This window comes from Canis aureus, chromosome 20 (genome assembly GCF_053574225.1).
Source record: "Canis aureus isolate CA01 chromosome 20, VMU_Caureus_v.1.0, whole genome shotgun sequence".
Lineage (NCBI taxonomy): Eukaryota > Metazoa > Chordata > Mammalia > Carnivora > Canidae > Canis > Canis aureus.
This window is the reverse complement of record NC_135630.1, coordinates 39831632-39859095: the sequence shown is the minus strand read 5'-3', so window position 1 is coordinate 39859095 and position 27464 is coordinate 39831632. Positions and strand designations below refer to the sequence as shown.

The window sequence follows — 27464 nt, the reverse complement described above, 5'->3', positions numbered from 1 at the left end:
ATATTCATAACAGCATAATCTATAATAGCCCAACTGTGGAAGAAACTGAGGTGTCCTTGCACAGATGAATGGATAAAGAAGATATGTATGTATATATACACACACACAATGGAATATTACTCAGCCATCAGAAAGGATGAATATGTACCATTTACATCGACATGGATAGGACTGGAGGGAATTATGCTGAATGAAGTAAGTCCACTGGAGAAAGGTAATTATCATCTGGTTTCACTGATATGTGGAATATGAGAAAGAGTGAAAGCGATCATAAGGGAAGGGAGGAATCTGAGTGGAGAAAAATTAGAGAGGAATACAAACCATGAGAGATTCTTGACTCTGGAAAACAAACATAGGGTTATGGAAGGGGAGGTGGGGAGAGATAGTATAACTAACTTAGTGATGGGCATTAAGGAGGGCAAGTGATATGCTGAGCACTGGGTATTATACTATATGTTGGAAAATTGAATTTAAATAAAAAATAAAATATGTCCAATGAAAAACTGCTAATTTCAACCGTGATTTAATTCAATATAGTGATTTTTCTTTCAATCCACTTAAAATGACAAATTAGGCATTTTATGTTCAACAAATCAAAGAAAAAAATGCTCAACATGTCTTTTTCTATAAGTATAAACTTCTGTAGCCTGGACATTCTTTGGCTTTTCAGAAACTCTCGTTGCCTTCCCTTGAGTGCTATCATTCCATAATGGCCTTAAGTGATAATCCCCATTGGTCATCATCTATAATTTTGGATTATATAACTGGCCCTTATGATATGTATCAATAATGACACATGGCTGTTCTCCCCTGGGATTCATTAGTAAAGCAATATCATCTCTTTATTCAGATTTTCAGATGGGCCTTTCATTTCCTAGGTGAGGTTAACTCTGACTCTCTCTGTATTCTTGTAAAGTGAAGGATAATAATAAGTATAAAACTCAGTTTTATCATCCAGCATTTGAAAAATGTGAGGAGCATTTCACACTGGGAAAGCAGAGATAACTGAATGACAAGAACAATTTTAAATGACTAGGTCCATGGAGATATGGAGATAATATGAAGAAATATCCCTTAGGACACTCACTTGGAAAACATGAGTTTCCTTATTTAGACACATATTTGTAAAGTATTGATGGCTGACAGAGGTCTTTCATATCAGTGCTCTTAATCTCATCTTCATAACCCTAAGAGATGCCAGTTTCTCTGTAGTTAGACCAAGGAAGAATTTATTACATGTGTTCTTTTAGAGAGAAACAAAAGATTTATGGAAATGTTTCAATGGGACTATTAAAAGAAACCCTTAAAGACTCAGTGGACTGTTTCTTTCCTAAAATAACAAAACACCATCTGTCAGACAGAATTTGTGTGGAAAGAGAATAATAACTTCATTTACTACATACACCAGGAGAACTGATAAATCTTCTTGGGGTCATGGATGTTTTTTGGAATAGTTTCAATTTAAATTTTATTTGTGAAGATAGCTGTTAGGAAGCATGTTGGAGGCAGTCAGTGGTGTGTCATCATGTTGCCGGCTGTTCACAGCACAATGTCATAAGAGAGAATATTGAATGTGTAAGATAAGAAAACTGGACCAGAAGCAAAGGCCAGGAAGACTGGAATTTTGACCCAATTTCCCGAAGAGCCTAATATTAGGAATTTTTTATGTAAAAGAATAGGGGAAAGAAATGAGGAGTGTTGGATACGTTAGGTTCAATTTATCTTACTCTTTGTGTTGTCTTTTAAAATCATGATACTAGCAACACTGGCAAGTACGAATTGTTGATAATTTGTTTTCAGGGAACTCATTTCCACAGGAGAGATATTGAACACATAATATAAGCAAGACAATGGGCTAAGTAATGGTGATACTCAGATAAATTTGATATAATCTCTATTCTTGAGGTACTTACTCATAAAATAGCGTAGAAGCCAGACAACTCAAGCAGGCTATCCCAAGGAAATTTATTGCTTTAACCCATAGAATCATATGTATTATAGGAGTATTATACTTCACTCAACCCAGAACTTTAGAGAATGTTGATACCTGAACTGAATATGAAGGGCAAATGTAACTATGTAGGTATATTAGGGTTCTCCAGACAAACAGAACCAAAAGGCTATAAATACATATACATGTTTATTATAGAAATTGGCTTAGTCGAGGCCAAGAAGTTCCACAATCTGTCATCTGGAAGCTGGAAAGCCAGGAAAGGTTGATGATGAAATTCAGTCCAAGTCTGATGCCTAGGAAGCAAAGGTATTTGAATTTGAAAGCCTGAGAACTAGGAGCACCAATGTCGGAAGGCAGAAGATTGGGTATCTCAGCTCAAGCAGACAAAAGAGAATTCACCCTTCCTCTACCTCCTTCTATTCAGGCCCTCAAAGGACTAGATTATGCTACTTAAATTGGGAAGGGCCATCTTCTTACTCAATTCACCAATTCAATTGCTAATCTCTTCCTTCATAGACACACTGGGAAATAATGTTTTACCATCTACCTAGGCATCTCTTGGCCAAATAAAATTGACATAAAAAGTTGTCACAGAAGTGAATAACTGGTGTGATAGGAAGAGGCAATGCCACAAGTAGGCCATCACCTCCTTCTTATAATCATAGTCACCATGACACAAGTAATAATAATGATATTAATAATAATAATAGTTTATATTTAGCACTTACTTCTTAAGTGCTTTATAAATATTATTTCATTTAATTTTCTAAGCAAATTTGGAAGTTAGGGGCATTAATATTCCCAATGAAATATAGTGAATTTAAAGAAGTTAACTGGTTAGGATTTATTTAAATAGATTTATTTAAATCTATGCAGCTTGACTCCAGAATATGAATTCAAAAGCACTGTACTATACTGCTTTCTGTATGTATCATGTGTATGTGTGGGGATAGGTTGGGGTAGAGGAGGGTGGTTAGCAATTTGCTATAAGGTAGAGTGTGGGTGTGGTGGGAGATAGGAGTGGAGAGGTAGATAGGTCATAATGAACTTGTTGGGAAAAAAACAAAACAAAACAAACAAAACAAAAGGCAAACAGGCCCAAAATTGAGTCGTTTGCTGCCACACTAGCCAAAGGACTTCAATGAAGCTTCAACCTCTCTCAGAAATGTGCCCTTTAAATGGTCAATCTGGTGTTTCCTGAGTGGTACCGGTGATATAATCTGCATAATATGACCCCTGTCGTAGTCCCCTTCTCCCAAAAGATGTTCACCTGGCCTGAAACAATCTTTTCGTTTGCTAAGAGCTTCCTTACCACACCTTCCATCTGTACAAATCTTCCATTTTGTACAACTTTTTAGAGCACTTGTTTATTTACTAAAAGGGATACTACCCAATTCATGAATCATTGAATAACACCAATTAGGTCTTCAAATTTATCCAATTGAACTTATGTTTTTTAAAAATAGATTTGGTGGCAGCAATGAGATCGAAGTGAACTTCTGTCAGCATTTGGGGACAATGAGAAGGGACACCCTGAGAAGACTTTTGAGTTCATGGTCTTTCCCACCATTTCCTGGAGCTATTGGTAAGTTCCTCTCAGTTTGAGCTTTCCTCTCTTTGGTTAAGCTCTAGGCCTAAATGGATTTCAAATCCAGGGCTTGGTGGGTCATTCTGAGCTGGCAGATGTTCCCTTCAACAATCTGAGTTTCTAGCATTTGGTTCAGTATGGAATTCTCCAGTCTTTAGAATCCAGTCCATAGTCTCTGTTTACTAATACATGTTGGGAACTGTTGGTGTCTGGCCAGAGTTGGACTGGGTCTAATTTAAGAACTGGATTGAGTGTAGTTTAGGCTGGATAGGGTCCAGAAGGAACCTATGAATAAAATTTGTTTAAATGGGATCCTTTATATTCAAAGAGTTGAGCACTCTTCCTTTATACTAAAATAATTCACATGCCAAAGAGCACATTTGGGGGTGACATATTTTCCTCTCCTATAGTCCAAGAAGTTTCACAGTCCAGAAGTTAACTTGGTAGATTTTTTCATTTAATAGATCAGTTAAACTCATTTCAGAAGGTGATGATGCAAAGTTAGGCTGGTGGTTCAAGTAATCACATATTAAATAAGAGACATTTCCATGGAAAAAAAAAGAAAAACGATGATTAATGATTGAAGCAAATTATAAAACAATTTCTGAGTTCTGAGCCAGTCAAGAAGATTTCTAGATGTCAGAGGCAAAGTTTTTTTTTGTTTTGTTTTTTCGTTTGAATGTCTGTGATGATGTTAACAGGTGTTCAAGTAAACTTTCTGAGTAGCCCAACAGCAGCTGGTACAAAGATTATCCATATATGAGTGTTGTGGCTATCTGTAAAATTTATGTCAAGTTGTTCATATTCAGTTTGCAGGGCTTCAAGAAAAAAAGGCAATTTTAGTTCTCTAAATCAGAAGGGTAGAAAAAAATTGAGAATGATATTTTGGAGAGTTGTATCCAAACATGGAGGGAACTAAAAGAATTCAGAATCTAGTTCAGTTTATAATGGACAATATCCACCAAGTTATGCTATTAAAACATAATTTTTTATTGTCATAATCATCCTAATTTCTATCAAAAATAGCCAAAGTAAGACTACTTTGCAAAATAAGTTTGGTTTCAATAAGTTTGGCCTGATTATTTGTATAAGTGTGGCAAAAATATTGATTGATCATATAACTCTTTTAAACCTACTTTGCTAGAGGGACACCTGGGTTAAGGTTGGCTAAGCATCAGTTAGTTAAGCATTTGCCTTGCTCAGGTCATGACCTCAGGTCCTCCCTGCTGAGCACGGAGCCTGCTTCTCCCTCTCCCTCTCCTTGCCACTCTGTCTCCATGTGATCTCTCTCTCTTTCTGTCAAATAAATAAATGAAATCTTTAAAAAAAAAATAAAAAAAAAAGTCGCGCAGCCCGGGTGGCTCAGTGGTTTAGCAGGGCCTGATCTTGGAGACCCAGGGTCCAGTCCCACATCGGGCTCCCTACATGGAGCCTGCTTCTCCTTCTGCCTGTGTCTCTGCTTCTTTCTCTGTGTGTTTCTCATGAATAAATAAACAAAATCTTAAAAAAAAAATCTACTTTGCTGGACCTTATTATAAGGAATCTCCAGATTGAACTTCTATCAGCCTCATAATGCTGAGAGGCCAAGCTAAATACGTGCTCAGATTTTGTCTGCAATACAAATAGATTTGGGTTAATTCCTCTCTTTTGAGGTTCCTGTACCTGCCACAAGTGACCTTATTTACTCACCTGGTAAGGCTGCTGGGAATTCTGTAAGCAAGTATCAGACCAACGTATCCAAGGAGCTTCTTTGGCCCATAAAACCAACCTTAGTTCTTTAAAGCTGTTCTGGTCATACCTGAGTACATGTACATCTCTCTCAAATACGACATTCCAGTCAAAAGTTGGTAATATCACCACTCTTTCCAATTGGATTCTTTTACAAGGATAACAGATTCTTATTGAACTTATGCAAATAAACATATTGCCATGAAAAAAAAGAATATTCAGTGACAATTTCTGGATTCTGGAGTGATCAGCTGGGGAGAGAGAGATAATTGTTTCCATTCTGCTTACAAATGTATAATTTACCAAATTGCAAGCCATAGTTGGCTTAAGAGAAAAAGTATCCTCATATATGGAAAACAAAACATTAAAAAGCAACAGTAGTGTTTCAAACAAAAAATTTTAACTTTTAAAAAAACCGTAATTTCTAGTAAGAACTAAGAAGTAAGCAATTGTGAACCGTGTATTACATTAGCATTCTTTAGGTTGGCAAATTTATAAATACATTCCATAATTTCCAGAAATGTGTTTCTTCATATACAATCTATCAGTAAAGCATAAAACATGTTTATGGACAGACCCAAATTTATCTTTAGCTTCTCTGAAATAAGGAAGCCAAAAGTGGATAAACCTATGCTCAGGAATGAATGTTAATCATTATTTTACCCTATTTGGAAATGGCCCAAGATATTCCACAAATTTTCATCATCTTAGTTAGCAAAACTCTAAGTCTCAGGTAACCAAAAAGATTTTGGAAATTATTTTAAAGTACACATACCATAAAAACATGTATTTTACTAAAAGGCTCACTTAAAAATTTTAATCACAGTTGCATTTATTTCAATTATCTATTCCCAACAACTGTGTTCAGGTTACTCACAAAAGCTTCATGAGTTATTAGACAAAATCGACCATCATTTAAGTTATTGTTTTTGTTTTTGTTTTTTTTTTTACTGGAAACTTTTGCAACAGAAATAATATGAATTTATTTAAGTAATAAATCCAGGTGGAGGGATCCCTGGGTGGTGCAGCAGTTTAGCGCCTGCCTTTGGCCCAGGGCGCGATCCTGGAGACCCGGGATCGAATCCCATGTCGGGCTCCCGGTGTATGGAGCCTGCTTCTCCCTCTGCCTGTGTCTCTGCCGTTCTCTCTCTCTCTGTGTGACTATCATAAATAAATAAAAATTTAAAAAAAAATCCAGGTGGAATTTTAGAAAGTGAGACATGTCTATTTTGTTTATTTATCTTAATTCTTTAAAATTTTTTATTTAATTTTTTAGAGAGAGAGAGAGCACAAGCAGAGGGGAGGGTGACAGAGAGAGGGAGAAGCAGACTCTCACTGAGGAGGGAGCCGGATCCAGGACTCAATCCCAAGACCCTGGATCATGACCTGAGCTAAGGCAGATGCTTACCCAGCTGAGCCAGCCAGGCACCCCAAACATGTCTACCTGAAATTAACTTTGATATTGACTGTTTTGCCAGATCATGTGAACCTGAAATTCACTTGAACTAAATTTCTGCTTTATTTTTGAGAATGTTAGTATAAGTGCTTAATTTTCTTTAAGCCACTTAAATAGGGCTATTTTACAAAGCGATTTCGGCAATACCATCCCAAGGCAGAAAAATATATTATCTGTAATGTAGATGTATGTAGAAACGAACACAGAGATCTTAGAGCTTCTGTAATACAACAATATAAAGCTCACTAATTCATAAATAACAGCTGGAATAAATAAATTCACTCAGATGGCTAAAGATTTTTTACTATTTGTGGAGAGGACTTTTAAGATTTGTTGTCCCTGGAAGTAATCTTAAGGAGGCTATAGTCTAAAGTTTGAGCAAGAGAGTCATTTTTGTAGTTCGTATTTTTTAAAAGTCCTCTTTTTTTAAAAAAATTCTTTTAGTCTCAGGTGAGTGTGGGCATTGTTTAGATACTTCTTAGGATGTTTATAATTCAAAGACATGGAAAGATTTATAGCTTTAAGGGTCAGAAAAAGAATGGAAGTTCCTGCAAGGACTTTGGTTTCCTAAGGCCAATACTTTGCAAACCTTTTGAGATAAATAAGGGAGCTTTTAGGATTGATAAGAAGGAATATATGGACTTTAGATTACTTCTAGACTTGTGTTTTTAAGTTTTGCAAGTATCTGTAAGATAAGGGAAGTTGCTTTCAAGTATTTTCTTCTTTTCTTAAATGGAGGATAACTATACTTCCAACGTCCTGATTTTTTACAGTATCTGCAAATGTCTGAAGGCAAATAGGAAAGGGTCTGAATGGACTTTGAGTTTTGTTCTAAGTCTAGTTTCTGCTCTTCTGCCTTATTAAAGGAGTACCTAAGGCTAATTGTTAAACCAATAAGAGATCGTTCAGGATGAAAGTGCTCAAATTTTTTTTTCCCCAAATATAGCCAATTTAAAGGATTCATCCTCTGGCTATTGACAGTTAGGATCTTATTAATCTTGCAAGCAACTCAAACCAATGAGATTTTATGACTTACCTGTGGACTCAGAAGGCATCCTCAAAGATTTTATGACTTACCTGTGGACTTAGAAGGCATCCTCAAAAGAGAGTGCAAATAATGGAGCCCTTACAAGATCCAGAAATCACTCCCAAAGTTAGCCTAACTAAGCAAAAGGCCTTCACTGTCAAAGGCATAAGATGCCCCGCCACAGATCCATTAACCCGTGACACTAGACAGATGCTACTGGAATGGGACTTTCCCAGCATTATCAAGACAATGAAGGTAGAAATGCCAAAGGTCCCTTATGGACCACAACTACTTATGACAACCTGCCCTGAAAACTGGAACCGTTGGACAAAGGGATACCAATAAAAAGTCCAGGTGTTCCTTATGCTTCTGACCAACAAACTTATTGGATACACAGCATATTTAGCTGTCCACCAGACACATGCTGGTATATGCACCCTTTGGTGAAGACCAGAAAAAACATTCTCACTGGTTATAAAGCCAAGCTCTCAAGACATAGGACAAAACGAAAGAGAAACCTCATCCAGCTTTCTTTATATGAACATTAACAACTTAGCTAAGCTTTGAGTCTGTCAGAACCAAAATGACACCTAGGAAGGATGGCAATGGGTTATGGGGTTGGAAATTATGTGGTGTTTTACAGTGTACCTTATTACTCGAACATTTTCTTGACTTCAGCAGGTGATCTAGTGTTAATCTAACCCATCCTGTGACCAACTTATCCTAACATGAGAGTCTTTGGTTAGGTGGCAAATGCTCTTTCAGCTCTTAAGTGTTTCATCCATGCCCACCAATTTTGTGGCTTTTGCTTCCAAGATGCCCCTTAGCAGTAGCCTTTATCACATGTACACACTAAACCACAGAAGAGTTTGTTTAAACAGACACTGGTCTGGTGAGAACTGTGAACTAACCACTCTGTGAGGCTCAAATAGCAGACCTGTTATGGCCTATGCCTGTGTTCTATGCTATGGTTTTTCCTCCTCATGATAACACAAAAACAAAGAAAAACAGTAACCGTCTCTAGAAGGAAATGAATTAGTCAAACCAAGAGTGCTCTACCAAATTTACCAGAGCTGCAAAGCCAAGGAACTATTTCCACAGACATTTTCTCCTCCTAATCTAAATTTAGAAAAAAAGAGAAAAAAGACTGTCACCACTTTCATTTTCATTGGACCCCACAGACAGAGATTGAGAAGTTGATATGGTAAGAAGTCTTACCTCCTGCCAGCTTTTATCAGATGTCCCAGTATTTCTCAGCTGAAGCAGAGTCAAAGCAATGTCCAGCCAGGAAAATTTATCCTACTGACTATACCTGTTGAGGAGGAAAAATATTCCTCTATTCTTTGTGATTCTTCTGGCTGATTTAAGAATTACATTAAGATGAAACATTACAGGAGAAAATCAAATTTAATTACATATGTATAGGAAATCCTCATAAATATGAGAGATTCTAAAGACAGGCAAAATGAGGTATATATGTCATCGTGGATTGAGAAATGGTAGGGGTCTGGGCCCAAAGGGAAGGAAGGCAATCCACAGGAAGAGTAGGAGTAAATATTTGCTAAACAAATGTTTGCTGGACCACACAGAAACAATGGGGCAGGAAGAGAAATTAGTAAACAGACATTTCTAGGTTCTTCCCTATACCACATCTAATTCATATTATAATGTGGTTATCTCTGATGATAGTTCACTTCCTAGAACATATCCTCTATCTAAATTCTTTAGTTAGCTATGGGAGAGGCAAAAAAGAAAAATATCTTAAGTCTTCTGTTTCTTAAAACAGCTCTAGTCAGATGACGGTAGTTTCCTCCTTACCCGAAATAGCCACATGCCAAAGAGACATATTTTGGGGTAGCCAGTTTTGATCCCATTAAGTAACTTTTTCAAATCCTGTGTGGATTTCAAGATTCAGCTCCAGTGTGGCCCCCTTCATGGAGTCTTCTCCAGCTGTTCATTTTTTTATTTTGCTGGTCTGGTTTTGATTAAACCAGACAGTTTAATCCTGAATGATCCTTTCATGTATTAGTTTTCATAAAAATGTGATAATGTTGTTTTTTTTTTTTAAATGTGATAATGTTGTACACAGGTTTCAAATATATGTAGGTTTCAAATCTCATACAATTCAAGATTTTTTTTATTAATAGAATATATGCAATCAACAAACTATTAAATTGTAATCCTGATTGTCAAACAATGTAGAGGTTAGGGGTGCCAACCCCCTGTGCATTGGTAAATCTGCTCATAACTTTTGACTTCCGCAAAACTTAACTATTAATAGCCTACTGTTAACAGGAAACCATACTGATAACATAAATATATTAACACATATTTTGTATGTTATGTGTTATACACTATATTCTTATAATAAAGTAAGCTAGGGAAAATAAAGTGTTATTAAGAAAATTATAAGGAAAAGTACATTTACAATACCATATGTATATTTATTTAAAAAAAAAAATGCTATCATAGGTGCGCCAAGCCTAACTGGGACAGAAGCATACCGAGGGCTGGCTCCAGGAGGCAATGTTCTGCGGCACCGTGACCTTGGCTCAGCAATAGCAGCTGTGGAGTGGGCCTGAGGGTGGCAGTAGCAGCCAGGAAGCGCATTACACCTGTCCTAACCTCAAGGTAAGACAACAGACTGTGGCCATTGGCAGCTGCCACATGTGAGTATGCTGGCCTCTGGAGGCTGAAGGGTTGGGGTGCCCCAATGAGGATGAGTTTGTGCCTGGCCCATAGGGGCCCAAGGACGAAGGCTTGCCCAGTATAGCCCGCAAGCCAAGCACGCAAAGGAGTTGGGGAGCAGGAACACTGGGGACAGAAGGCCCCCGGCACAGAACCATCCCTACCCTCCGAGCACATTCCTCTGCTTCAGCCCAGCCTCCGGCCTACCAGCCTTGGGATCTTAAGTTGACCACCCTCTGGGCACATGGGTTACCAGGAGCCGTGTTCAGTCTAGGGACCCCAGGAGCTGTGGAAATTCCCATTAGAACCCCCAAATACTCAAAAGGCACTGGGTGTAACCTTTGTGTTCAGTTGCCTTTGATACAGTCTGGTGGAGGCTGAGGTGGGCAGTTATAAATAAATATCTTTTGTCTTTTGCTGTCAAGTCTTAAAAAACAAAAAACAACTCCATATAAGTAGACGTGCATGGTTCAAACCCATGTTGTTCAAGGGTCAGCAGTATTTCTCAGTGTCTGTTCCTTAGGAAATTCCTAAAGGATATTAATAAGCATTTCATAGCAATGAAAGAAAAACAACTCTAAAAATGAAAGCTTTTTTCATGATAGGATTTCTCAGATTGTTTAATATACTGTTGTACATTATGACTATACTAGATAGGATCAATCTGTCTAGCTAGCTAGCTATTCAATACATATTATCTTTTTACCTAGTCTAATTCATAAACTTTTTTTCCCTCAGAACATTTGGAGAGACTTTTTCTTTGGAGTACATTTGATATATGTTGAGGACTCTTTGAGGACAGTGAGCACATTTGCTATCGTTTCAGTCATTGCACTTAGGTACCCAATTAAGTTCCAAGTGATTAGGGAAGTAAGGGGACTGAGATAACATTTATTGAGTCCTAAATAGGTACAATGTTCTATGCTAAAGACTTTATATTTGTGGGTCTAGTTAATCTGTGCAACATTCCTATATTATCTTTAGTATTTACCACATTACATGGTTGAGGACACTAAATTCAAACAGTAATTTGCCCAGTGTTGCACAACTGAGAGTTGTCAAGTTTGGATATAATCACAGTTTATGAAATGTTTAGTGTACCTGCTACTTACTTCATTTCTGTTATTATTTATATTCCATAAACAGCCAGGCAGGACTTTAGGTGGTAGTTGATTTTTCATGATTTGTATATATTTTATGAGTAGCACGAGAAAGGTTAGGTTAGGTAATTAACCCACTTAAGTAAGTTAACATGGGCAAACCTCCATAGGAATTTAGTAATTGCTGCTATAACTATCAATTTTGTAATAAAAAAGAACTCATATCACTGCATTATTTTCCATTTCAATATTTAGAGGCCATAACAAGCACAAAACATTTCCTGGGGATTAATGACCATCTGAAGTTAACTGTCCTCAACTCTTTCTTAGGCCATCTACTCCTTCCTATTTGTCATTAATTCCTTAAGAACACCACACATTTGAATTGCTATTTTTGAACCAAGAGACTTGAACATGCTTTTGGGTGGACACACTACAAAGGGTCATTATTAAATCTTTTTCTTTGGCCATACACTTGTTTAGAATTCAAAGATGCCAAGTCAGTGCTGATGACTGTAAATATTTGAAAAACATATTATTGTTGATATTTAGAACATTATATCACCCTACAGTTTTTCCCTAAACCTTTGTACTGCAGAAAAGAATATTTCAGTGATCTACTGAAATGGTCAGATGACAGTAATTTCCTCCTTATAAACCACACAATCTCCTCTAATAGAGATAGTAAAGAGGTTTATACCTATCCTCCAAATAATAGTGCATCTTGGAATATTTTCATAGTAAATGTTAGTATAAATTGATGTTCACAAATGCAAAAACTTTTCCAGCAACAGACAGATGCCCTTTGTGACTTAGTTGGCTTTCTATGGCAAGCCATATCTGATTTGTGGTTCTTTATCTTTCTACAAATTAGCAGAATGTGTCAGAGAGGGTTTACAGTACTCTATATACTAAGGTAGATAAGGGGACAAGAAAAATATCAAGCCAGATCATTCCTGGAAGCTGTTGACTGAGAGCTAAATACACTAATCTACTAAAAATTATAGTTTGATGAACATGTTCCTGTTTATCTTTGAAAAAGTCACTAAATAAAGAAATGTATTAAGTAGATGACTTATTTGACTTAGAGAGTTTTATCTTTCTAATCCAGTATATCCGTATCATCTTTTTTTCATTCTAAATTATTGACATACTTTCTTTTAAAATCACTACAAATATCACAAGGCACAAAAACTCTGGTGACTTCTCTAATTTTCCATGAGTGAGATGTGTTTTTATTGAAAAATAGCTTAAAGTTAAAATAACCCAGTTCATTGATGTCTGTTGAGAAATACCTAAGTGACGATACCTTGCTTTTACCTTCCATTTCATTATTTATATAACCTTTAACATTTAATATGAGAAGCCTGGTGCCTCACAGAAGGGAGAGAAAAGACATCTATTCTGTCTTTAATTCCATTTTGAAATCTGCCGTTTATTGCTCCCTTTGATATTATTATTTCTTATGTAAAGTATATTCTATTACTTATCTAAATAATAGGACTGTCACTCTTAATGCAACTTGCCTTCTTGTTTGCTTTATAGTTTGCAGGGGACAAATGGGGTGATTTTGAGGTATTTAATTATCGTGAATTCTGACTCCAATGTAAAGATGAAAAAGAAAAAGAAAAAGAATCTTGACAACACCCGTGAAAAGGGAACATTTGCTTGACACATGCTGTGTAATTAATATATTGAAACTAATATGGGGTTTTTGGAGAATTTTTCTTGGTCAGTAATGTCCTCTACACTATGAAGGGTATGACAAACACCCTGTTACATAGAATGTCTTAATATCAAGTGTTCCAATCCTTTGCTCAGATGTAGAAAGTAAAGATTTCAGGCAATGGAAATTCTCATAGTTCCTTCAAACGAACCTGCCCAAGGTATGGCCACACTCACAATTTCAGCTAGATTTGATATAATAAACAAACTTGGGATAGAAAACTGACAAGAAATAAGGAGGCAAAATCCACTGCCATTTAGAGTATAGGTTCATTGTGACAGTCAAGTGATGTACTAGGAAACTGAGGCCAATTCTTAATGACTGGGATCTCATGGCAGGGAAATAAATCGTTTTTGGTGATCACCCCAGATCCCAAGACTAAATCTACTAATTAGAAAAGCAAAGACTAACGAACACTCTCCTCTTATTAGGCTCACCTAATGCAATCTACCGATAAGCTTTCATACTTAATCAAATGAGAGATCTACTCCTTTTAATGGTGTAATTGTGGGCAAGCTTACTTAACTTCTCTGGGTCTCCATTATTTAAATTTGCAAATTGGAAATGATAGTAGTATCTACCTTACAAGGTTAGTTAGTGTGGAATCAATTTGGGTAAAGTAAACCTTCAGAGTGATGCCTAGGAAATAGCAAATCCTTTGCTTTTGCTATCACCATTACATCATTCTACATGAAGCTGGCTCTTGCTAGAAGAAGATGGCAAGGAAGGACTTTGCATTGGATAATTTGGAAGATGAAAAGTAAAATGAAATAAATGAGTTCTTTTTCTCTGTGTGAAACAAGCTTTCTCTATTTTCTTGAACTAAAAAATTAGTAGATTTGTTACTGAATTGAGTCATCACTTAATTTATTCTCTCTCATACTTAGGCTTCCACCAGACCTGCTCTCTCATCCCACTTCAAAGCATCTGACAGTAGTCCTTCTCTTGATTCCAGGGTCTTCCGGGGTGATTTCAAATCTTGAAGCATGACTTGTTAAGTTTCCCTGACCTCTCTTTAGCTCCAGTGACCTAAATCTCAACTCTACTTTAACATCCTCTCCTATAGCTACAGCTTTGCTCTTGTGATCATGGGCTTCTCCAAAACTGAAATCGTAAATGAAAACAGTTCAGTCTATGACAGCGGCCTCATATTATTATCAGTATTCCTCTGTTTTTCTTTAACTTCACTGACACCTGTTCCTTCCTCCATTCTGCAAGACTACTTCTGACTCCATTTCCTTATGAACCTTTATCTCTGATATTGCACACCTCAGACCTCACTTGTACCTGGAGCACTCTAACAAGAGAGAGTTCTCAATTTCTACCTTTCCCTTTTTTACAGGAGCTTCTAAGCAAAGCTGAGGAAAATCTTCTAACCACTTAGCTTTGTGACCTTATAGATTCCTGCTGCCTAGTCCTACTGGACACTCAATACTATCCAGTAATTTTCCAGTTACTATTTCATATTGTCTCGTCTTTTCTAGTTCCTACCCCTATTCTACTTCTACTCCTATTACACACCTACATGCAAATAACATAATTCTAAAGCGGAAAATCTCATTTACCTTCTACAGAAAAAAAAATATTATACTCAGAACCATGGAAGGTATACAGTAAGCACCATATACATACTTAATGTTTTTATTATCATTGTACTCATCAATATACTTTCATTGTAGGCGAAAGTCCTTCAATATTTAATACTCTGCCTCCATCTATACAATCTTCCTTGTCTTTCCCCATTGTCACAAAGGAAAATATAGAACATACTTTTCTAAAATGTGTCTCTTCTTGTATTGTGAAATAACTGATCATTTTTTCACTCTCTTCTCAATTTTTTTTCTCTAATGGCTCTTACCCATCATCATTTAAACATACTTTGATCTTTCTTGTTCCTCTCTCCAACCATGAGCCTTTGATCCTATGAATCTTTTCTTCCTCTAAGAGCTATAAAGGGAAAAAATATATCATGGGAGCTGAGCATTATTAAAACCTTTTTGATATTTTGTGTTTCTGTTTTTTTTTTCCTTTCCCATAGAGTTCTCAACCCATTGCAGTCTAGTTTTTGCTTCACAAAACTACTGTGGCAAAGGTTATTCATGTTCAGTTTCTTCCAAAATCCTGTGGGTAACTCTCATTTTTATAATTTTTGACAATTTCATCATTCTGAAAATGTTTTGGGGGGAGTTGGTATTGAATCCAACTCCTCAGTAACACATTTATAATCTTATTCATTTGTTCTTTTTCCTTTATCTCAAATGTTAGTGTTTCCTCTGATTGTCATCTCCGTATGTGTGATTCTATTCACATCCATTGGTGAGATATATTTGTATTTCTTTCTTCCATCAATATTTCTTTCCCTGAATTAGTTCTAGCCTGGCATAGCCAACTGCTTACTGAACAGGTGTCAAACTTAAAATATGAACTGAGAACTCATCATGTTTTACCCTCCCACCCAAAATGTATCTAAATCTTTTAATCACTTTACTAGTTAGTAACATAATCAACTTTTAAGTAAACAGTTTCCTAGTCCATGTTGGCTCTGCCTTTTATCCTTTCCCCGAGACCTAATCAATCCAATGATTTTTAAAATTATATTTCCAAAATCTCTTTATCAAGTTTATTTTAATCTTCATTACTACTGCCAATACATTCACCAAGATCCCAGTCTTTATTTGGCTGAAACCATTCTCCACACGAAATCCAAAATTATTTTGAAATACAATCATGACAACAGCAAAAACTTATGTATGTTCTCTGCCTAAGATACTTGTACATAGTAAGCATTCTGGTAACTTACTTGTTTTTTTTTTTAAATATTTTACTTTTTTATTTATGAGAAACACAGAGAGAGAGGCAGAGACATAGGCAGAGGGAGAAACGGGCTTCCCATAGGGAGCCCCATATGGGACTTAGTCCCAGGACTCTGGGATCACACCCTGAGCTGAAGGCAGATGCTCAACCGCTGAGCTACCCAGACATCCCTAGGTAACTTATTTGAATAGTATTTGGTTTTACTAACATTTTTTCCTACTTCCCTTTTAAATATCCAAATTTGTTGGTGAAAATAAAAGAGCCAAGCTACAAAGTAATTGAATTGTCATAAAAGCAACATCACTTGTCAAAATTACATTTTTTGAACTTGAATGAACTTACAATGTCATATATTCCCCAAAGCTAAAACTAAATAATTTCATTTATTAAACACACATCAGATCCTTGTACTAATAGACATAATGTTGTATTTAGATGGTAAACTTAATGATGAGTTTATAATGTTGAAAGGAAGATTTGCTTTATCTAATTTAGCAATTTTCTTATTATCTTTAAAATCTATGATTACATGTGCCTGGGTGGTTCAGTTGGTAAACCTCTGACTCTATTTCCGGCTCAGCTCATGTTCTCAGTGTCCTAGGATGGAGCCCTGTGTAATGCTCCCCACTCAGCAGAGAGTCTGCTTGAGATTCTATTCCTCCTCTGCCCCTTTCTGTCTCTCTAAAATAAATAAATAAATAAATCTTAAAAACTCTATGTATTAAAAAATTAAGATTTGTAAAGCTGATACATTAAATTCTGACATTTGGATAATACTTTTTGTAAGTTAACTAAAAAACGTGAAGGTCTGATTATATTGAAGCTAGTCTCTTCCCAGATAAATAAATGTCTCTTATTAAAGCAGTATTTTTATTCTTTAGTTGGAGTTGTAGCTAACCAATATATACTATTTAATAAATGAGAGTTGAATGAATGTCTGGTTCCCAGAACTTTTCTCTAGGCTGTACTAAAAAAAGTTCTTTTGAGGATAACTGTTTAAATCTGCATGAGTTGTTCCTTGCCTACCACTACCATACTTTTATTTATGATCATTTCTTGCCATTAATCCATGCTTGCAATTTAATATTTATTTGTTGATATTGCACTAAAAAATTTCCTTGAGATAGATTGCAACATTTCAACATTATGTTCTAATAAATGCCCTTATACAAACATCAGAGTTTATGGGGCATACATTAGAAAACAATATTTTGTTTAGCACTATTTTAGTTTATTTGTTTTTGCCTTTTCCAGTCAAAAAATATGCTCCTCAAAATTTGATTATGGAAGAATCAAAGACCATTTCTGAACATTTTTATACCATTTTAAGTGAATCAGGTTTCTTTAGTATAATTTTAAAGACCAATTTACATAAAGCTGACTAATGTAAATTAAATCTTCAGATACTTAAATTTTGACAACTTAGTATTGGCAACCCAGTACTTTATACAGACAGCTCAAATTTATTTAACTTTAATTAATTATTCCTTTATTCAAATCATTATTTAAAATTTATAACCAGTAGAAAAGTTCCATTATGACTACCATGAAACTAAGCCCTTTTTGCCTGCAGGGATACCTTCTTCAATAAAAGTACTAAAAATTATATATTACAATTGTATTGGTATGAAGATGAATGTAATCCAGAATCAAATTACTATTATATTTTCATCAGTATTACACTATTAATTTTTTCTTCTGATTTCAAAAGAAATGAAAATCAGGTCTTTCCTAGGGGTCCCTAAAATTACCTTGAGCACTGTGCCTACAGTCCCTAGTGGATAAGCCAGTAGTTCAAAATGAACAACTTTTTTGTTTTGAATTTTGTTGTTTCCTTGTCACCCACCTATTTAGAATATTGGTAGAGCATTGGATTTTGAATCACAGGTAGGAACAATTCATCGTGGTTTATTAGTTACTTATTCCTCTTAAGTGATAACTTTTTAATGATTTTGAGGTCATTTATTCAGTAAAGGCAGAGAGAAATTCTTACTAATTCTGTGTTTGGAAATAAAGTAATAGGCAAACAGGGTAGTAAACACATATGTCAATTAATGTTTAGATTGAAACCTAACAGAAACTTCCTTTGTGAATGGATGAAAGAGCTACTTCTTATATGAAATATCACTAACTGTTCTTTATGGTCAAAGTCTATAATAAAACCATTTAAGTGCTATTGGTTGGTTTGGTGTTATGATAATAAGAACAATCATAATGTGCCATTGGAATTCTGATTGAAAGGAATTAAAAACCTTAGCCCTATTAGTTTGACACCAAATATGTAACTTAAAGACCTGTTCTTTCCTAACTTATTTGCTGACATTGGCAATCTTTGGAAAACACAAAAAATGTAAAATATTCCAGAAAAATATATATTGATCTTTCTTTACTTCAGATGCTTCCTGTCAGACTGAACAGTAAATGGTTATCAATTGATCATTTTTTCATTAATATAAAATGACAATTTTTATTTATTTTTTTTAATTTTTTTTTAATTTTTATTTATTTATGATAGTCACAGAGAGAGAGAGAGAGGCAGAGACACAGGCAGAGGGAGAAGCAGGCTCCATGCACCGGGAGCCTGACGTGGGATTCGATCCCGGGTCTCCAGGATCGCGCCCTGGGCCAAAGGCAGGTGCTAAACCACTGCGCCACCCAGGGATCCCCTAAAATGACAATTTTTAAAAGTAAAAAAGAGTTTGATTACAATTTTCAATGGAGATATCAAGGTATATAAATGTGCACATGTTTCTGTGACTATTAAGAAACCACAAGAATAGTCTGGACTTTCTTTAGGAAAAAAAAATTTTTTTTCAGGAAATTTGCATTGATATAATTGCAAACGTACTATTGAATTCCACAGTGAAAAATCAACAACTGACTGATTCATTCAGCTATGCATTTGCAACAGCTTTGAGATGAAAATTAGACGAATTTTAACAGTAAATTGTGAAGCCTAAAGTGTTTATAGCAGTCCTACAGCTATGTATCATCATATTTCAACTGATTTCATTTGTAATACTCACTGAACCTGAGCAACATGAAAAAGTTTAGTTCTTTCAGAACACATTGCTATTTATAATTGGTCTATCTCATTGTGGCTCTGCGGAAAAATATGCATTTACATTTGAGCAGTGTTTCAATTCTACTGACTAAAATGTTATATTAAAAAGAAAAAGCGATGTGGAAAGAGGATGGGCCTTTAGTTAAAACAACACTGGGCTTGCAAACTAGCTCAGCCAGTATTCAACTATAGGTGGGCTATTTGCCGAATCTGTGTTCTCAGCCATTTTTCTGTCGTGTCTTGAAAATTAAGTCAATCCCTCAACCCCTCCAAAAACAAAGCAAGTAGGAGAAGAACTTCTGGGTGCATTCTGAGTTGTTGATGGAATTTGGTAATGTGTTAAAGTTCTCTTTATCTGATTAAAAAAGTCATAGAGCATACAGCAAACATTAATTACTCCCTCATTTTCACACACACACACACACACACACACACACACAACGAAAAAAGGTTATCCATCATTTTTGGCAAGAGCACTTTCATTCACAATACTCAAGAATGAATTAAGGTTGAAAATATTGGGATGCCTGGGTGGCTCAGTGGTTAAACATCTGCCTTCGGATCAAGTTTCAGGATCGAGTCCCACATCAGGCTCCCTGCATGGAGCCTGCTTCTCCCTCTGCCTATGTCTCTGCCCCACTCCCCCACCCCGTGTTTTTCCTGAATAAATAAATAAAATCTTAAAAAAATAAAAATAAAGTTGAAATTATTAACTGCTGTTAATGATTCCTAAGTATCAGCTGATGGACACAATAAATTTTTATTGCTTACTTACTTAAAAAAAAAAACCACAAGATATTTTTTCCTGGTTTCTTTTCAACCTTTAAAAAAAATCATGTCATTCTATCTTTAACCTCTCATTACTCAAGTCATTGAAAGCTGTATCGTCTTATATCCAAAAGTAAAGCATGTCAAATTAGGAAATATATAAAGAGCTTCAGGCCTCCCATTCCAAAGGGTTTTAGAGTAAATCACTTTTCTTATAGGTTTAAGACCTAGTGTTGATCAAAAATGAATTCTAGGCACTCATGGACCGGGGTATACAAAGGTACTGGGTGGTGAGAATCATCAATAGGAACTGCTAGCCCCAGCACAAGAGTATTGAATTGCTGCGCTTCCTATAAAACTTGAATGGATGAGGAGATGCTTCTTATGAATGAACAAAGAAAATGGTTTCTTGAGATGGAATCTTGGTGAAGATGCTGTGAAACTGTTGAAGTGACAACAGAAGATTTAGAGTATTACATTAACTTAGTTGATGAAGCAGCAGGGTATGAAAGGATTGACTCCAATTTTTAAAGAAGTTCTACTGTGGATAAGATGCTATCAAACTGCAAGGAATGCTATAGAGATACTGTTCTTAAAAGGAAGAGTTGATTGATATAGCAAAGTTCACTGTTGTCTTACTTTAAAGATGGCCACAGCCACCCAACCTTCAGCATCCACCACCACCCTCATCAGTCAGCAGCCATCAACATCAAGAGAAGACCTCCCCCACCACCAGCAAAAGGATTACAACTCCCTGAAAGCTCAGGTGATGATCAGCATTTTTTAAGAATAAAGCATTTTTAAATTATGTTAGGTACACCTTGTTAGAGATAATGTTACTGCTCATTTAATAGACTACAGTGTAAGTATTAAATGCACTAGGAAACCAAACAATTCATTTGACTTGCTTTATTATGATGTTTGTTTCATTGTGGTGGTCTGGAACTGAACCCTCAAAATCTCTGAGTATGCCTGTAATTAGAAACTACATCCTGTGGGTTTTCTAAAGGTATTTTTCATTAGGTATTGGTATTTTTCATTAGGTATTTATATTTTTCATGGAATAAAAATAATGAAAAATTTTAAGAATTTTAACATGGTCATTTCCAACGTGCCAGAAAAAATATATGTTCATGTTATGTTTTAGATATTATGCATTATTTACATTTGCCTTTTTGAAAAATGTGTTTTTGAGTATAGAAAAGAAGTTGTCAGTATTGATGAGGAACGTAGCTTTTTTGGAAAAATGAAATTTTCAGATAATCCAAAGATAAAATTTTCTCTGGAACTTTAATTTTTAAAAGATTTTATTTATCTCTGTGATTTTTCTCCGTCAAATCCCCATAATAAAGCTTCCTAAGGCAAAAAAAAAAAAAAAATGTTAGCAAGAGATTGCATGTGGGAAAGGGCAGAGGGAGAGAGGGAATCTCAAGCAGACTTTGGAATGTGGAACCCAAGATGGGGCTCCATCTCACAACCCTAAAATCATGACCTGAGACAAAATCAAGAGTTGGCTGTTTAACCAACTGAGTCTCTCAGGCATCCCTCCAGTATTTTAAATTTTAGCCCCTATTAAACATTTCATTTATGCTTTGGGATTTTCCATTTATCTCTTGTGGAGACATAGAGATGGAAACTTCCAAAAGCCTGGCCACTAACAGAGAACAGAAAAAGCAAGTGACTGCTTTGAATCATCCAAAGATAAAATAAATTCTGATGTGACTGATCAACTCTGCTTCATTCAGTGATGATTAAACATTTTAGGAAAGGGAATTGGAGGAATAGTCTGGTAGTGCTCAGATGACAATGAAATTGCTGATCAGTAGAGTGAAGAAATTTAAATAGACAGCAGATATTTATTTTTGCTGACAGTTTAGTTAGTTAGACAGTTTAGTTAGAACATTGAGAAATAGATAGAAGACCCCTATACCTGCAGGCTAAACATATATCATGAGAGAACTTTGCTTGAATAACTTAAATTATAAACTTATATTAGTCTTTACTCATCCTTTTCTCTCAACCCAAAACAACATCCAATTCTTTCACTATTCCAAAAGTAAAAGTTCATTTGTGATAATATTGTGATAATATTGATAATATTGTGATAATATTGATAATATTGTGATAATATTGTGATAATATTGTGATCAGTTTGAAAATTAGAATTTTCCCTAAATTTCCCTTGATTCTCAAGGGCCTTCATTTCTATCCAATTTTTTTTTTTTAAATAAATCACAGTAAGAATCTGACTGTACATGTGGAACATGGCTGGACCATAGTGCTACTGGAACTTAGACCTATATAGGAAGACCACAATGTCTATAGTAATCAGTCCATAATTGCCATGGGTTGGTCAATGATTGCCAACTTCCCTATTTTTACTCCCATATCCAATTCAGTACTAACCAGAGAAAGCTGAATAGCTTCCCCAAATCTGTCATGAAAGGCATCCCACTTGCCCTTAGCCCACCTTCAGTCTCCACATGTCAAAAATCTCCAATCAGAATATACCTGAAGTCTCACTCCTCTAATTTATTGTGCTATACAATTTCCAATGTCCTGCATAGCATTTGTTTATTTTAAAGATTTATGTCTGGGATGCCTGGGTGGCTCAGTGGTTGAGGGTCTGCCTTTGGCTGGGGTCATGATCCAAAGGTCCTGGGATCAAGGCCCAAATCAGGTTCCCTTCGAGGAGCCTGGTTTTCCCTCTGCCAATGTCTCTGCCTCTCTCTATATATCTCTCATGAATAAATAAATAAATAATCTTAAAAAAATAAAGATTTATTTCTTTATTTTAGAGAGAGAGAGTGTGCAGGTATGAGTATGGTGGAGGGTGGGGAGGGGCAAAGAGAAAAAGAGAGAGAGAGAGAGAGAAAGATTTCTTGCTGAGTGTGGAGCTTGAGCCTGATGGAGGGCTTTATCACAAGACCCTGAAATCAGGACCTAAACCAAAATCAAGAGTCAGAAGCTTAACCAACTGAGCCAAGCACACACTCTAGCAAAGTGTTTGAATTTCTGCCAAACAAGTGATGGAGGCTGACTCCTTTGCTATAGCAAATTCTGAGTAGTTAGCTTCCATTTGTTCTCATTTTGGTGGACTGTGTTTATTTCTGCACATCATGTAGCTCTCTGTTTTGACCAGGTTGCCTTCTTCAACATCCCACAGATTTACCATGCTTGTGCAAGCTGGATTTTTGCTTATCTAGGAGGGTAACAGTAATTTAGGACTCATGATAGGTTTTTATTTTCTTAAACCAGTTTACTGCTATTTAGCAAAAGCTCTGTCTTTCTGAACTCTGAAGACATGGAATTTCTACAAGGGTCTATGATGATGAGAATGAAAACCTTTGAAAGGCACATTTGTAATTGTATAAATAAATGGAATAATGTATGTAAAGCTTTCAGATGCACAGAGTGAAGAATAAAATGAGGAAATTGGTGTTACACACATACACGTACACATACACACACACAGTTCCTGTCATATATTCAGTTTAGAAATTTTAATTAACACAGATCTCATTTCATTCTCCTGGAGAAACACTGTACTTCTTTTTTAGATTCTGCAGTTTACTGTTAAGAAGACAAACTGCCACTAGTTGATGGACTCTAAAGGTGTATTAAGTGTGGTTTTATTCCTCTTTTAATCTAAAGAATGATAAATTTGATAAATCCTAAGAAAGACAACTTAAAGACCTTCAAATGTCATGGCATTTGCCATTATTTTATAATCTTAAGATTACATAGCTTTAAAAGATAGTGTATAACTATGGGTTTAAGGATTTTCAGACTTCATATATGTTAATTAACTAAGCCCTTACTGTATTCATATTCAAATTATATCAACTTTATGTATCAGTAGAGGTTCCCTTTGGACTGGCTTTTGTGTCTTTTTGCCATATTTGAATAGTCTTTGAAAGTCTCTTAGCTTCTGGCATGACTGAGTGTATCATGCTCTCCTCTGTGTCCTTCTGCCTCGGAATTGGAATGAAAAAAATAAACAGTTCTCTAGAGAATGCTATATTTTTTGTGGCAAATTTACAGAAAAATAGATATCAGTATCTGAGTATTGAGGACATTGCAGAATGGCCATTTCAGTGGGAAAACCTAGAAAAAAATAGGTTTTTATTTTTAATTCTAGTTTTGTAAAGTTATATTGATCTAATTTTATATTAATAATATACATTTTTAAAAATTTAGATACTTGATCACATTATAGTATTTTTTCTTATTTTTAAAACACTAATTGCTAATAAAATATACAATTAATTAAAATATATAATCATGTATCTTTCCTAACTCCTGCCAGATAGTAGTTTCAAAACAATACATTTGTACCAGAAGAAAGTTATTGACTAGAGTTCAAAAAATTTCTGTGTATTTCCTCATATTTTAATAATGCATGGCACATTGGAATTTTATTCATATTACTTTGGTCTTGATAAGGAAGTATCTAATTTAGAGTTGAGTGCACTTGATTCAGGTTCCTTTTGCTTCTAGGACATTGATGCTACAGATAATTCTTTATTCTTACGGAGTAGAGTCTTTCAGTCCCTAGTCTTTTCTTGGTAGAGGGAACTCCTGGGAGAGAGGGGAAAAGAGCCAGACCCAAAGGATACATATTGTACAATTTCATTCATATGCAATAACGAGAATAGGCAATTTCTTAGACAGAAAGTAGAACTGAGCTTATTGAGAACTGGGGGAAGGGAAATGAGATGTTTTTATTTAACGGGTATAGAATTTCCATTTGGCATGATGAAAAAACCTGGAAATGAATTGCCAGAGTTGTTTCTGTATTCTGGTTACAAGTTCTTAGATATGTATTTATGCATATATTTTTCCAATTTGCATCTTCTCTCTCAATTTACTAGATTATCTCTTTGGGCATATACAAGGTATTAATGATAGTGAAGTCCCAGTTTATCATTTTGAAATTTTATTGTTGTGCTTTCTGCTCTCACCCACCCCATCCTTCCAGAAGATGTTTGGTGACTCTAGGCTCCCAAGTCCTCTGCAATTTTTTTCTACATGTTTATACTTTCATTCTTTATTCATTCTGTATGGACGGATCTACTTCTGGAATCTTGAATATTTTTCAATTCAGCTCTGTCCTTTAGCTGATACTATTCCATCTTAATTACTGATAATTAATCTGATAATATAAGCCAATCTTTTCCAACATCCTTTTGTATATAACCTGTATCATTTGCAGTTTTGTATTTTTCCCTTGCACTCATGCATTGCTACAAAATGTACCTGTCAGAATTTTGATGTAATAAAACTGAAATATAGGTCAATTTGGAGAACATTGAAAGCTGAACCATACTGCTTCATCTGTTTAATAGATATGATCTATCAATTTAATGGATCATCTTTAATTTTTTCAACAATGTTTTCTAGTTTTTTATTGAACAGCTTTTGTTACATTTACTCCTAAGTGTTTTATGTATATGTATACTATTGTAAATATATTGGTCTGGAATATTGGTCTCATTTCTCGGCCCTACTCTCAGCCTTCTGCAGACTCCATACACTGCATTTCTTTCACCTCTCCTGTCTACTCCGTTACTGCTGCCTGCTTCCCTGTACTCAGAATAAGGCCTCATATATGCCTCTAGACTTGAAGTTCTTTTGCCCTCCCTTCAGATTTTAAGAGGTACCATATACCTGTACTAAAGGGAGAGAGGTCTTCCTCAGGGCCTCCCTCCAGCTTCAAATGACAGCAAATTCATGCTTCACGTAAGGCTCAGATGTTTGAGTTCTCAATCCTTTCCTCAGCCTTCACCGGGGTTGCTGTGCTTGTGGTTTGGATGAGGTCTCATAGCTTTTCTACTCTCACTCTACTCTCATTACTCTCACTCGTAGCCCTACACTCACTCTTTCTCATGAGCATGCAGTGAAGCTTCATGCAAAGAGCTGGCAAGAGAGTGCTCACTTTTTGTGTTTGGGGACTGCAAACCATTGCACCAACCCTTAAGATAGCTTTAAAAATGTGTTAAAATGTTATCTTCTTTCTTCTTTGCCACTGTGGTTCCTTGCCATGTTCTGCTAAGAATGAAATCAGCCACGGACTGATGAGTGTGTGTGTGCCATTTACTCGTGTGTGTGTGTGTGTGTGTGTTACGTGTGTCCCCGTCATCCCTCCCCTCAGCTCTGTGATGGATGTTAAGAAAGAAGCAAACTAATTATAATTTGTAGATTTTCTGCCCTGTTCTTATCGTCAGGACGGGATTAGTATTTTCTTACAATTTGTACATCTTAAGCTGCAACTGGATGCCCATTTTCAATCATGTCACTGCTACTCTGCCTGGAATTCAATTTCAGAGGTAATCATGATAATCTCCTTTTTCTATCCAACATTTTTTGGTGTTCATGACAATTGTTTAGCATTTAATATATGAGAAACTCAGTTAAATTTTTAAAAAGCAGTTATTTATACCTGACTACCTATGAAATGTACAGTTTATAGAGTGTAATAGATTGAGATTCTCAGAATAAAATGAAGGGAACATTGGGCATATAGAGAACTGGATTTAAATCTGGCTTGGCATTAAGCTGTGAAACTTTGAGCATATACCTTTAATTTGCTGTTTCTCAGATTTTCATCTACAAAATAGAAACTAAAACACCCACCAGAAGGAATTAATGAGAATTAAATGAGTCAGCATGTAGTGTAGAGGAGTAGTATATGGCCCATGGGTGATCTCTGTTCCTTGAATCTGAATTTAAACCTAAATATCAAATATTAGTCCAATACAGATATGGCGATTTATAATTCACCTAAAATGTAAAAGGTGATATATCCCTACAGACTGGGCTATGGTTATTTTTTGTTTACAACAAAAAATAAAGTCATCTGCAATAGACTTCCATCTTGAAAAAAAATATCTATTTCTCACTGTAGTCAAAGTTTCTTTTTTTTTTCCATGTATTGCTGATTTTTTTCAAGAGATTTTTGAATTCTGTCTGATTCATATCTACAAAGGCTAGTTTGATAGCATTAAAATTAGGTTATGTGATATGTTACAGGTTTTCTCTGCCTTATTGTTGTGACTTAGGTGATTATTTAGCATTTGATTTTTTTTTGTCTTTGTTGTAGTTTTACTTTTATATATTACCTGCCATTTTGTGCTTATTTTCATACATTTTGTATTTTCTGAGATCAGTAATGACAGTTGTTTCAACATAGGCAGGGTTGAGGGGTTTGGCCAAATTATGGATAAAGGATCTTCTTTGCTGTTGGAAGGCAGCTTCTTTAGTTTTTGGTGGTTCATTGATAGAGAGGGTTGATTTTGTGAATTTTTTATGTAGAAAACTTAATTTTGACTACTATATCCTTCTTTACCTTCATTACTAAAGTTCTGAGGGAAACTTTTGCCATCTAAGTCACCTCCCTCCTCCCAAAAGTTGTGCCCCTTCTTATCAATTTTCCTGTGGCCATTGATCTGACCAACTTAGCCTCAGCTTGAAATAATTTTTTCCTTTAGAGTAGGACTTTCCTTTTCCTGAGAAATCTCCATTAAATCCTGATTCTGCGTTGCAGATGCA

General features: G+C 35.6%; 1 long non-coding RNA gene across 19 annotated transcripts in view; it reads left to right on the top strand.

Annotated features, from left to right (window-relative positions):
- The window catches only part of LOC144291720 (uncharacterized), a 223444-nt gene that overhangs the window by 59484 nt on the left and 136496 nt on the right, over positions 1-27464 (top strand). For all 19 annotated transcript variants that reach the window (XR_013359136.1, XR_013359138.1, XR_013359130.1 and 16 more), the window contains exons 2-4: positions 3421-3539; positions 10226-10384; positions 20560-20679. This is a non-coding gene — a long non-coding RNA (uncharacterized LOC144291720). The remainder of the gene's footprint in view (positions 1-3420; positions 3540-10225; positions 10385-20559; positions 20680-27464) is intronic.